This window comes from Tiliqua scincoides, chromosome 1 (assembly GCF_035046505.1).
Source record: "Tiliqua scincoides isolate rTilSci1 chromosome 1, rTilSci1.hap2, whole genome shotgun sequence".
Taxonomy (NCBI): domain Eukaryota; kingdom Metazoa; phylum Chordata; class Lepidosauria; order Squamata; family Scincidae; genus Tiliqua; species Tiliqua scincoides.
Genome location: NC_089821.1, coordinates 151,137,557 through 151,151,413, shown reverse-complemented (window position 1 = coordinate 151,151,413; position 13,857 = coordinate 151,137,557). Strand labels below are relative to the sequence as shown.

The 13,857-nt window shown below is 42.5% G+C and overlaps 1 protein-coding gene across 3 annotated transcripts in view; it reads left to right on the top strand.

Annotated features, from left to right (window-relative positions):
- Nucleotides 1-353: 353 nt before the first annotated feature.
- ZC3H13 (zinc finger CCCH-type containing 13) overlaps nt 354-13,857 on the top strand; it is a 64,203-nt gene continuing 50,699 nt past the window's right edge. For 2 of the 3 annotated variants that reach the window (XM_066611293.1, XM_066611285.1), the window contains exon 1: nt 354-670. The gene's annotated coding sequence lies outside the window, so the exon portion shown is untranslated. The remainder of the gene's footprint in view (nt 671-13,857) is intronic. The other variant, XM_066611301.1, reaches the window with a different exon arrangement.

Genomic DNA, 13,857 nt, shown 5'->3' with positions numbered 1-13,857 from the left:
CAAAGCATCCTGGGTGTTGTGGTCCCCCGTGCTAGCCTCCCCCCCACAGCACCCTAAGTCACCCACACTTTTGACAGGCGAGGCATCCACACCACAGAGATGCGGACTGAGAAGAACGAGAGGGAAGGAGCATTTTAAACCAACCCCTTCAAGGAGATGACGGTCTCAGTGCAAGTCACGATGTTCGCTTTCGCTTTGAGAAAGAGCGGGCCAATTTTTCACCACAGAGGTGCCAGGGGCTAGAGCGACCCTCCAACGGTCGTGAGGAAAATGACGACAGCTTCCGGTTCCGGAGGGTCAGGGGCGGCGGGCGCCGAGGCGAGAGGCAGGATGGTCGGAGGAGGAGCGGCAGGGACTGTCTGCGCAGGCGCAGCCAGCAGCGGCGGCGGCAGCAGCAGCAGCAGCAGTCGGGGGGAGGGGTGGCCCGCGCTCTCGTTCCCCCCTCAGGCAGTCATGGCGCGCGGTGACAGGGAGGCGTAGGAAGGAGGAGGCCGCGGCGCCGGCCCGCGAGCGCTGAGGCCGGAGCGAGCCCTGCTCGGCGCTTTCCTCCCCGTGCGGCGCGCCTCGTAGGCCCGGGAGGACGGACTCCCCCCTCGCCCTCTCCCCCCCTCTCCGCCCTGGGCGGCGGAGGCGGCGGCGGGGAGGAGCAGGTCGCGTGCGGAGGGACCAGGTGAGTCATTGGCCGGCGCGGGCGGGGGGCTGAGGCTGCGGCTGTCGTCCTTCCTCGCTTGCCTGGGAGGAGCTCCGTTGGCCGTCATGGGGCTCGCTTCTGAGCGGGCAGGCGTGGGCCCGGGCTCTGAGGCTGCCGTCCCGTCTACACCTTCCTGGGCCGAGCCCCACTGACTATAGGCATGCCCAGGATTGGCCTTTTATTCTCCCTTACGCTGTCCAGTTATAAGCCGTTTTGAACAGGTTGCCTCAGTGGAGGGGCAAAAGCTTATCCGCCCTTTACATGGGTGGATTTTTAAACTTTTGTAAAATTTGGTAAAGAAACTCTGCGTGTGCTTAGATTTCTCTGAGCTGAGTGCTCCTGAGCATGTGCAGAGTTATGGCCCAACCCTATCCAACTTTCCAGCGCTGGTGCAAAATGATCCCTTACCTTAAGGAGGTCTCTTTGGCTGGCCCTACACCACAGGATGCTGCGCCCATCACGTTGGCTCTACTGCGCTGGAAAGTTGGATAGGTTCAGGCCTTTACTCGCTGTAAAGCAGTATTTCTCCACCAGTGGTACTTGAGATGGTGTCTGGTACGCTTGGGACTCCAGACACTTGCCATCTGGCAGCTAGACCAGGAACATCACAACAAACAGTGGTAGGAGGCTGTGTGGGCAGAGTACCAAAGCATGTTTTTCTGTGCAGAGAAAAGCCCTCCCATCCACTTTCAGCCTTTTTTTTTTTTTAAGAAAAGGTTGGCCATGTCCTAGAATCAGGTTTTCTGTATCACATATTATCAGTTGAGGGATATGTCTATGACTGTGCAATTTCTTATTTAGTCTGCTAATAGGCTAAGTGAGTAAAACTGATACAGTGAGAACTATCCTGCTGGGTCTGACTGAGGGTGCATCCATTTTGGCACCCTGGCTCCATCAGTGGATAAGCAGGTGTCTGTGGAAAGCCCACAAAAGAGTCATGAAGGAATCAGTCTTCTGTGTTTTATATGCTACCTTATCATAAGTGTTCCAGAGTAGTATTCTGGTGGAGTATAACACTGAGATGTTTTAAAATCAGTTTGAGTTGACTATATTAAGCAAAGATTTGTTTTTATATGCTAGCAGCATGATAAATACTTGCAACCTGATTCTCACCAACTTGGAAAGAAGCCCCACTGATTTCAGTGAAATTTCTTTTTCAAGTATAAATGTTTAAGATTGAGGTTCTATAGCATACTGTACATTAGGTGACTTGTCATAAGGGAAGATTGTGGTCATTGTATAAAAGATGGATTTTCAGCAGGTGATGCTTTCTTGTAACAGAGTTCATCTGGCACAGACATCTCTTCTGCATACCCTTTACAGGTATGCGAGAGGCTCCCCTCCTTTGGATTTGGTAACCCTGTCTGTTCATATCAGCTCAGAGTAGATTAGTTGAATTTATTGTCAAGTAGATGTGCATAGGATTACAGCATTAGTTCAGTGATTAAATGTAAGTAATGCTTACGAGACTACTCACAGTGATCAAAAGGAGTTAGTTGTCATATTGAAATCCTTCTATCATCTTCCCATTTTATGGGGTGTGGGAACAACAGGCATTTTGTATCTTTAATTTTTGTGCAGATAAGGGAATTTTGGCATGGATATTTCAGCAGTCTCACCTGCTAAAGTTCAGACATAAGACCCGCTACGTTAAATAGGATTTATACTCAAATTAAATGTGCACAGGATTAGTCAGTCAATCTTCTTTTTGGAATGTTTTGACATGTTCTACATTGACTTATGTTGACCATCTCCAGGCTGCAATCCTCCCATTCAGTTTTACTGAAAGAGTCTATTTGTTAGCCCAATTTAATTGTAGCTGTGAGGTGAGATGAGATGAGATGCTGCTTTAAAAAACAAACAGCCTGTATTGTAGATTTTAGTTCTGAATTCAGCAATTCAAGTAAAGGAAGACGTCCAGATTTTTGAGCATGCCTTATTTGGTAAGCTCCTCTATGACAGACGGAGAATTGCATTCATACAAGAGGTCCTTGGTTGTGTGGATCCTCCTCCTGCTCATGGAAGATGCTTCTGTTGATGCTGCAGTGTTTCAAAAGTCTGAAAGCCACCCAGTAGACCCGCCCTGTTGTTGAGGCTGCAATCTTATTTATGCTGACATGAGAGCAGATTCTATTGAACTAAATGGGATTGAGTAAACACACATGAGATTGTCATGTTAGGCTGTAGTAATAAGTAAAACTGTACAAAGTTCTTTGTATTCTGTATAATCTAGCATAGATTAGAGACGCTTGAAACTCCTTGCAATACCTAATAACAAGGTATGAAAAAACGATGAGTGGTAGACATTTATTTATACTTGTCAATTTTGTTTTAGTATAGATATACTTTTTTCTATACTAAAAAAAATTTAAGTGCCATTTTTGCTAGAGATTTTGGAGGTTGATTGTGTTTGGAGCAATTAACCCAGACTAGAAGCAAGTGGACTGATAATGTATCTGTGCCACCTGTGAGGAGGAGTTGTGCTGAATGTGGTGGGCTTTCTGGTAAGCATGACAGATAGGTGTCATAGTGATTTTCAGATTGCAGCCCTTGGGATTTCTTAAGTTTCTGTTCTAAAGATTGGTAATAGTGATTGCTTATTCTGTTTCATGTCCTTATGCACTATTGCTGATCTTCCTCTGCAGTGCACATATGCTGATGTGTCTGGGTATCTGTCTTCAGGAACAGAGTAAGGTGGTAACAGAGAATGTACCTTACAACTCTCTCAAAAATTCTCTGCAGTGTGCAGGGATTCTTGCAAATTAGTTTGGAAGGGGTTGGGGTATGAAAATTGCAACAGTTGCAGCTTCGTATTGGAGTAAATTTATTTATTATTTATTACTATATTTCCTTCTCAGAATACTCTTTGGATGTTGCTCAAGGCAGTTTACGTAGGCAGGATTCCTAGACCCAAGAATAGTCTTTACAGTATTGTTCTATGTATATAGAACCCTTCAAGCTCCAGCTTTTCTCCTTCAATGGTGTAGCCAACTTTCTCTTAGCTGTAGGAATAAATATGGAAAAAGTGTGACAATGGTTCCATGTTTCATGGTTGCTGAAAGTCTTAGAAAGTTGTTGATACCCTACCATTTGAAATTACTTTTAAAATTAGCACCTGAGGTATTGCATGTAATCCTCAAATGAGTGCTCTTTGTGTATATCTATACAACAAACATATATTGCTATTTTTAAAATCAGTTTTACTGCAGTCACTTACCCAGATAATTCTGGGAATTATGATTTGGTTTGGATTTGAATTGTTAGATCTCTAACCTTCTTTTCAAAAAACAGTTTTACTTTAAAAAGATTTTTGTGTGCCATAATTTTGATAACAGTGAATATTGCAGTACACTCCTCATTGAAAAGCAATTTCAAAGAGATGGCAACCTCACTTGAACATCAAATTTATGCCTTCCATCCCTTATTAGCAAGTGATGTTTGTGACAAACTTGTTTACACATGTAGTTTTATTGTTGAATTTAGTCAATGGTACCCCAGTGGAAGGGAGCAACCATTAAGCCAGTTTAAATGTATACTGTGAATGTGCCATTAGTGTGAGAACAAACCAGTTTTTATGGGTGCACATATCTCTGAAAAGTAGGTTATAAGGGAGCAATAAACTTTGCGCGAGTGCTCAGTTGCACTATTTTTAAATGTTGTGCTGGCATAGATGACCATGTAACTGCTTCTTGCCTCGCCTAATATTTTGCATAAGTAGGGAATTAAAATGCAATCATGATTTGCTGTCATTGACAGTGTACTGCTTTTTTCATTCAGAATAAGGAGCTACTTCAAAATATTCTAGGAAAAATCTAAGAATTCCTCTCTCCGAAGTGCCCATGAGCGTATTCCCCCCAAAAGCCCATGTGTTTCTATCTCCAGTATTGGGCAGCATTTGTCAACTATCCCTTTTCACTATTTACGGTTTGACTTGAGGCTGTTGTGAGTTGGTTATGATCTTTTGAATTGTTGGTTTGCTTATTTAATGGTTCTTTGTTGGTTTTAACGTATGTTAATTTAAATGCTGGATAGAAACAATAATTGGTTTTTCATGTACATTTCAAGTATGTTAGTAAAAAGGTAGTATAAAAACTGTAAAATAAATCTAAAATGTTAGTAGGTAAGGCATGTACAGAAAAATGCCCAGATGTGGCTAATACCTTATCAGATTAGCCTTCCCTCAATCTAGCTGAAGACCAGGATGGTGTGTGCTTGGATGATGTGTGCTTCGATACCCCAAACAGAAAATTATGGTAAACATTAACATTGCTTTAATAATGCATTGGTTAATAAGCAAGCAAGCAAAAATATTTTTCCCAATTCAGAAATCAGTTTTCAGTTTAAGCCAAACATACTAACATAACATTTCAGACAGCTCTCTGTCTTGAGTTGGCTGGTTGAACTGCAGCTCCCAACACCTAAACTTAACAAGTACCATGAACAGTACCAAAGACTTCCACTTTCAGTAAAGACAAAATTAGGCACCCAGGTGACCTAATTTCTAAACCTTTTGAATGAGTTCATGTAGGGTTGCTGCTTGTGTGATTTTTCATATTCTGTTAGTGATTCACAAGTACAAAATGCATGTGTCTCTGATGCATTGTTTCAGATAAAGTCACATAAGTACATATATAAATCAGGGACAGCCAAACAGCAGCTTGCAAGTCACATGTGTCCCTTTGACATATAAAGTGTGGCTCACAGAAATTTGTTGGCTGAGCTCCTTATTGCATCACAATTAGAACATAAGAACAGCCCCACTGGATCAGGCCATAGGCCCATCTAGTCCAGCTTCCTGTATCTCACAGCGGCCCACCAAATGCCCCAGGGAGCACACCAGATAACAAGAGACCTCATCCAGGTGCCCTCCCCTACATCTGGCATTCTGACTTAACCCATTCCTAAAATCAGGAGGTTGCGCATACACATCATGGCTTGTACCCCATAATGGACTTTTCCTCCAGAAACTTGTCCAATCCCCTTTTAAAGGCGTCTAGGCTAGACGCCAGCACCACATCCTGTGGCAAGGAGTTCCACAGACCGACCACACGCTGAGTAAAGAAATATTTTCTTTTGTCTGTCCTAACCCGCCCAACACCCAATTTTAGTGGATGTCCCCTGGTTCTGGTATTATGTGAGAGTGTAAAGAGCATCTCCCTATCCACTCTGTCCATTCCCTGCATAATTTTGTATGTCTCAGTCATGTCCCCCCTCAAGTGTCTCTTTTCTAGGCTGAAGAGGCCCAAACGCCGTAGCCTTTCCTCATAAGGAAGGTGCCCCAGCCCCGTAATCATCTTAGTCGCTCTCTTTTGCACCTTTTCCATTTCCACTATGTCTTTTTTGAGATGCGGCGACCAGAACTGGACACAATACTCCAGGTGTGGCCTTACCATAGATTTGTACAATGGCATTATAATACTAGCCGTTTTGTTCTCAATACCCTTCCTAATGATCCCAAGCATAGAATTGGCCTTCTTCACTGCCGCCGCACATTGGGTCGACTCTTTCATCGACCTGTCCACCACCACCCCAAGATCTCTCTCCTGATCTGTCACAGACAGCTCAGAACCCATCAGCCTATATGTGAAGTTTTGATTTTTTGCCCCAATGTGCATGACTTTACACTTACTGACATTGAAGCGCATCTGCCATTTTGCTGCTCATTCTGCCAGTCTGTTGAGATCCTTCTGGAGCTCCTCACAATCACTTCTGGTCTTTATCACTCGGAAAAGTTTGGTGTCGTCTGCAAACTTAGCCACTTCACTGCTCAACCCTGTCTCCAGGTCATTTATGAAGAGGTTGAAAAGCACCGGTCCCAGGACAGATCCTTGGGGCACACCGCTTTTCACCTCTCTCCATTGTGAAAATTGCCCATTGACACCCACTCTCTGCTTCCTGGCCTCCAACCAGTTCTCAATCCACGAGAGGACCTGTCCTCTAATTCCCTGACTGTGGAGTTTTTTCAGTAGCCTTTGGTGAGGGACCGTGTCAAACGCCTTCTGAAAGTCCAGATATATAATGTCCACGGGTTCTCCCGCATCCACATGCCTGTTGACCTTTTCAAAGAATTCTATAAGGTTCGTGAGGCAAGACTTACCCTTACAGAAGCCATGCTGACTCTCCCTCAGCAAGGCCTGTTCATCTATGTGTTTTGAGAATTAAAGCCATTTCTACACAACGTTCCATGTACGCAACAGGGACCAAATGTGTATAAAAGGCAAATAAGACATTTTAAATTCACTTGGTATAAACTGAGACTCCACTGAATTAAAACATAGGTTTAATGTTCATAGTGAATACATAAAAATTGAAATGCTTCTTAAATGTTGTGGCTTTCAGACATCTCTTTTGCAACTTTCAAACATGTGAATTTTATCATATGTGGCTCTTTACGTTAAGCAAGTTTGGCCACCCCCTGGTATAAATCATGGCTTTTCATGTAGTTTGAAAATCATGTGAGGAGTAAGAAGGAAAAGACTGGTATTGTGTTCTGAAATGAAAAAAGACCATTTATACACATGCCTGCTTTTGTAGCTGATGAAGTACTCTTGCATTTGTCTTGGGTATCATTACTGTTGGTATAGCATGGTGGCTAAGCTGTGAATGGAGAACTTCCTGATTTGAATTCACCTCTCATGAGCAAACTGAGTGGCCTTAAACTACTCCCTCCTAGTCTCAGTTTCACCTTGCAATGTGGGATATTAATATTTACCTTGTAAATATTGAGATTGTAAGGATTGCAATACATGTGAAGTGCTTTGCACTCTCAAACACTAAACCGGAGCTGCTGATTATCCAAATACTATCATGACAGAAGTTCTCCTTAAAAGTCTCATACCAAAAGAAAGAGTGATTATAAAGGGGAGGCTCTATGAGAAAATATTTGGCAAAATAATGTTGAAAACATAGATAATACTGCATTTACCCTAGTAAAGTGTTTCTCAAACTGTGGGTCGGGACCCATGGGTTGTGAGCCATTTTCAGGTGGGTCCCCATTCATTTCAATATTTTATTTTTAGTATATTAGACTTGATGTTCCCATGCTCCTTGATTGCATTTGGGGAAATGTTACACCTCTGTATTTTTAACAGTCTACTATATCTATGCTTTTAACAATTATAGTAGATGGGACTTACTCCTGGGTAGGATTGCAGCCAAGGATTGTTAAAAAAATTTCCGGCTTGATTATGTCACTTCTAGTCATGACATCACTTCTGGTGGGTCCTGGCAAATTCTTATTTTAAAAGGTGGGTCCTGGTGTTAAACGTTTGAGAACCACTGCCCTAGTAGTTAAAATGTTTAAGCTTTTTATGATATTTTTCAGTAACATTTAAAAAAAAATATTAAGGAATACAAGCGGACATTAAGCTTTCAGTAAATTTATACCAGTATCTTAATGCGTGTAATGTTGAGATCTAAACTAGGTATGTGTATCTATTTTATATAATCATAGTTTTCGCATGTTGCTAAAACTGGGCTAAGTAGTTCACAGTAGTGTGTCATATTGTTGGAACAGTGTTGTAACAGCAAATGTTAATGCCTTAAGCTACCAAATGGAAAGGTTGTTTTTATCAATCCATTGAAAACTGGCATGGTAAATATGCCAACTCTCCTGGGCCACTGGGTGTATATTTTGTCATTGTTCCTAGTGCAGCAATTTTCAACCACTGTGCCACAACACATTGATGTCCTGTGAATGGTTTTCAGTTGTGCTGCTGGAGTTTGGGGAAGGGTCATTTATTAGTAGGGCCATTAGAGAATGTGAGCCCCCAGTCAGCAATTCAATGTTCTTTGCCAATTGTCAAAAAACTGGTGGTGACAATTTTAGCACCCTCTCAGTGTGCCATGGAAAAAGGTTGAAAATCATTCTTAGAGAACCATCGTATATATGATTGGTCATTAGTCAGAAGATCACTAAATAAATCACCCCTGTACTTTTTTGATACAGCCTTCAAAAGTGCTGTAATCTTCATAAACTGAATTTTCTATGGTAGATTTGGGTTCAGCGGAGACTAGCTGTAACTATTAGCATGTAACTATTTTGATTTTTGTGAGTTTGGTGCCCTTGTGAGTCTGTCAAGAGTCAAATCTATCATAGAAGATTCAGCTTACGTTGTGCAAGCAGAAGCGCTTGTACTTGGCTGCCACCAAATTTCTGGACTATAAATTAAGAGGAAATTTCTAATCATTTTGATATTTGTCAATTAGGTCCAAGTGGCGTTTTATACAATATTAGTAAATATGGTCACGAACAATTGTATATTGAAGTCAGGTAGTTAAATGAAATACTGTTGGTTCATAAAGTGGCTTCTCTGTATTTGAGTACAGTATCTCTGAGTGTTGTTGGCAACCTTCAGTCTCGAAAGACTATGGTATCGCGCTCTGAATGGTGGTTTTGGAACAGCGTCTAGTGTGACTGAAAAGGCCGATCCAGGAGTGACAATCCCTTCCACACCGGGAGCAAGTGCTGTCTGTCTCCCTGGCTATGGGCCTTCCTTCTTTGCCTCTTGGCCTCAGACTGTTGGCCAAGTGTCTCTTCAAACTGGGAAAGGCCATGCTGCACAGCCTGCCTCCAAGCGGGCCGCTCAGAGGCCAGGGTCAGATTTAGATCATCAGATCATCAGGACACAAGCTCCTCAGCATCATCAGATCCTAAAATTTATTACACATCATTTAAAGCACACTGATCATTTAAAGCACACTAGTCTCAAAACGGAACAATTTTACAGTTCAGGATAAAACTCTAAGTAATGTCAGCATTTCAAAATAGCAAACCAAGTTGTACATGAAGGTAGATGTTGAAGTAAGCTGTTTCTTCGTATACTTTAATAAAACCTTTGTTTGGGTACAACTGGGTTAAGGCAGCAATTCCCAGACTTACTGCAGGATGTTCCCAGTGGCCTCTTCTTACTGGCTCTCCCAGGTTCCACCATCTTGAATTGCACAGGATCGTGGTTACAGCACCCTCTGGTCACAGTGCTGTGTCATGGCAGCACCTTTGCCTGTCTCTCCTGGGCACTGCCGTCTTGAATTGTGCAAGATCTTCTGCAATTTAAGATGGCAGTGCCTAGCTCTTCCAGTGCTGCCATTCTGAATCAAGCAAGATCTTGCACAAGCCTGTGCAATTAAAGATGGTGGAACCTGGGAGAGCCGGTAAAAAGAGGTCACTGGGGACATCCAGCGGTTCCCCTGTTAATTTGCTGCAGTGCCCTTGGGTGCTGTCGCACACTGTTTGGGAACCACTAAGTTAAGGAACAACTCCAGTACTAACAAGAAGTAGGTATCTCTACTTGTGGAAAGCAAGTTTGATTTAGAGTACCGATAAGTTGGTGCTACACTTTTCATTTACTACGTTGCTAAGATTACAGATCGAGTGGAATGAGGCCTTCACCTAAACAACCTATTGAAAGGATCAGCCTACGTATGAGGCACACTGAAGCCCTTGCTTCAGGCAGCAGATTACGAGAAGTAGTGACACATACCACCGCTGCTGCCATGAGTGTGACTGCTCCAGCCATTTTCCCTGTGACCACCTTCAGTGTCCCTGCATTCCTTTCAAACTTTGCAAGGGATGGATGGGAGGGCTCCCAATCTGATCCTTGCAGACTTCACAAGGCAAGTAAAGGAACTATCAGGAGCCCCCTTGCTCACCCCACACAATCTTTGCGGGGGAGGGGGCGAGGGAAGCGACACAGTCCCCAGGATCGTGTTGCTAAGGGATGAGAAGGGGGGGTGCTTGTCCTTATTCAAGGCTTCTGCAAGCAGTAGGGTGGGGAACCCTGGGCAGCCTTCCGCAGGTCTCCCCCATGCTTAGAATGTTCAGAAAAAGTAAGCGCAAACCACCTCACCCCTTCCTTTGCTCCGTAGAAGGATGGGGGAAACTTTACACGAGTTTGAGTACCACTGCTATAACCATTTGCCCAGCCCGCAGGTGTACACATTTGGTCCCTGTTGCATATATGCAACATTGTGCAGAAATGTCTTAAAGTCTGGGAGAGGGTGGCGAGGTGCGGCAGCGTTTGGTGCAGGCTGTCAAAGCTGTGGGATTGCCTCTACCAATTAGTTTGTAATACACTAACTCTTTTTGAACATGGATTTGAGTGAATTTTGTTATTTAGTGTTCAGTGTTATGAGTCCTGGATACCTGTTTTTGGGAGTGGGGTGAAAAGGGAGGTGTATAAAACACACAATGCATCCTCCTCCTTGAAGATTAAGGCATCTAGGAAAAAGCCAGTGTGCACTTCAAGGTGATAGCAGGCATTTACAGTTCAGAGTCTAGATCAATCCCTGCACTGATTCTCAGCATAGGTGGAGGAATTGCAGAGTAGATTATAATGCAACATCTGATGTGATACCTGTTGCTAGGTATGCTTAACTAGTATTTATCAGTTTTAAAAATATTTCAGTTCATTGATTTTCAATATGTGACCAGGTAAAGCATAAGTAACTCCTTTTTTTTTTTTTTTTAAACACTATACTGGCATTTGTTCATAGCATTCAACACTGTTTTTCCAGTGTTTTCAAGGTTACATACGATAAAGCATAGGTCTTGATTAATGTTGTGTTAGAGAAGATCTGTTTTATCTGGTTTCTTTGGATTAATTTCAAGTAAGATGTGCTTAGAACCACAAGAACAAACATTTTCAAATAGGCCTTAAGCTTACACTTAAGCTAAATCTGCACTTTGGCCTTTGAAATGCAGTGCAAGCCTATAAGTGCAGACTTCCAACTTGATTCCAACTCTAAGGAGAATTGCGAAGCAGTTACAATTTCAGGCAGAACTGCATGCCATTAATTTTCTTGATCCTAAACCCTTGCTAATGCATGACACTCTGCTTTTGCAGATGTGTTGGATCTTTGCCTAAGAATTTGTGGGCTTAATTCCACCTAGTCAGTCTTGTTCATCTTTCTGCATCCCTTACTATCGTTTATAACACAAAGAGCTAGAACAGTAATTTTTTAACACATTAGTGTACTGCAGGAGTTTGCAGGTGTGCCGGGCGAGTTTGGGGAAGAGTCATGTATAAGTAGGATCGTTGGGGGATATGAGCACCCCCAGCAATGTGATTTGCCTTGTCAATTGTCAAAAACTGATGGGTGTGCCTTGATAATTTTAGTGCTTTATCAGTGTATTGTGAGATGAAGAAGTTTGAAAATCACTGTTCTGGAAACGGAGACATCACAGCTATTTGTGGGGCTGCCTTCAAATGACTATTCATTTTAAGAAGTTCACCAGCGATGGTGGTGATTGCTTCCTCATCTCCCTCTTCCAGATCTTTCCTTAGAGTGCCATAAGGCTTCATCTTATAAACCCTCCTTACATAACCTTGCAAAGTGAACTCATGGAAAGATTTGTAATTTAGTGTTAATGTATGAACTGTACCCTACTGTTTTTATTTTTTTATTCTTCTGACCTAAGTTCTGAAGTGTCTTATCCAAAATCTGACCATGATGTTTCTGGCTATGGAGGAACCACAACGAATGTTGTTGAGAGGTAACAATGTCCCACAGATCTGTTGTGGAGAGTAGAAACATCCATGAATGGCGGTCTACCTCCTCAGATCTTGAAGGATTAGAACTCTACAGGTGCTTTTGAATTTGCAACCACTTCTGAAACCCAAGCTGTGAGAATGACTAATTAACACCACTCACTGTCTCCATCTTGACAGAAGGCTACAGCCTTCTTTATCTGATCAGGACCTGGAGACATGTTTATGCTGTGACAGCAGTGTACTTGGAGCTGCCCTGATAACTGCCCAAGAGCATCCAAATTGGTGAGGGATGGAGAACTGAGTTCACTGTTTAGGCTGCTGTGTATAGTATGCACTCGGCCTTCTTGTGGTCAGTACTTATCTCTGAAATGTAAATGTAGACATGCAGAAGTATCTTCGGATGAAACTGAAAGTTTCTTCTCATTTTGCTCAAGTCTTATATTAGGGTCATCAGAATTAAGTTCGTGGTTAGCTCTCATGCATGTATTTGTGAACCCTGTTTTATTAAACCCTTAATGATTTAGGGGTCTGTGAAGTTCATGTGATCCTTCTTGTGGCATGACACTGAAGCAGTGTTCCACAGTTTTTGCCTTTGGTTGTCAAGCTGTAATTGTGATCACCTTCACAACGCAGCTCCTCCTCTGCGCTTCCCTCTTCTGCCCTAGGGCGACTCAAGCTGTTTTCATGTTTTGCTGAGGCATCTATGGCACCTGCACCAAGTATGGTCCAGCACACCTTCTTTCTCCTTTTTACCCAATGCTTGCTCCCCACTTGCATCCAGAGGAACCAACTCACTCACCTTGGTGAGAGTGATGACTAAAACTGTGGAAGCCATTCAGTCGAGCATTTAATTTTGAGAGCAGTCACCCTGAAGCAGGGCATGAAAGTGATAGTCTTCCCTTGATTGTTTTTAGCATCTGATACTTCAGAATTAACTGTGCTTGCTATCCATGTGTCAGGTTGGATGACAGGGACACAAGGAGTGCTTAATGATTAGATAGTGGTTGTGTCCCTATTTTCTATACTGATCTATCAAAGTCTGAATATCTTCCAGAAGACTGTGGGACATAGTTACCCATGTTGAGCTTTGTAAAGAGAGTGGGATAACATGATCCTGATTGTCTCCTCTCAATGAATTGTTTTTCTTTTCGCCATAGTTTTAGTGTGGTTTGAATGTTCACATTAAAACAGGGGACATTCACACTCACTGTGTTTTGTGTGTGTGTGAAGTCATTGCAAATTAATATAATATTGAAGGAAGTATATTAGCATCTGGTGATTTAGTTTTTATTTGTATAGTATAATGACATGGATACTAGCCCTCCAAATACTTTTTCAGTAGGCTCTCTCTGTATAAATCTCTCTAAGATTTATATCTTCCCCCTTCTGAATGAGGAGTTCCAGGCAGCATAAAATACAAAATACAATAAAATACAAAACAGAAAAACATTGTAAAAGCAGCAAATAAGCAGCAAACAGAGCATCTGATAACATTGTAAAAGTGGCATTCAGTCAGCAAGAAAAGAAAACCCCACAAAAAACAAACCTTCGAAGGACAGACCAAAAAGCAAAAGGAGAATGAACAAAGAAAACACAAAGAATTTGCCAGTAACAAATTAACTGAATGCAAGACAAAATAGGGAACACCCCACCAGAACGTGGGGGGGGGGAGGT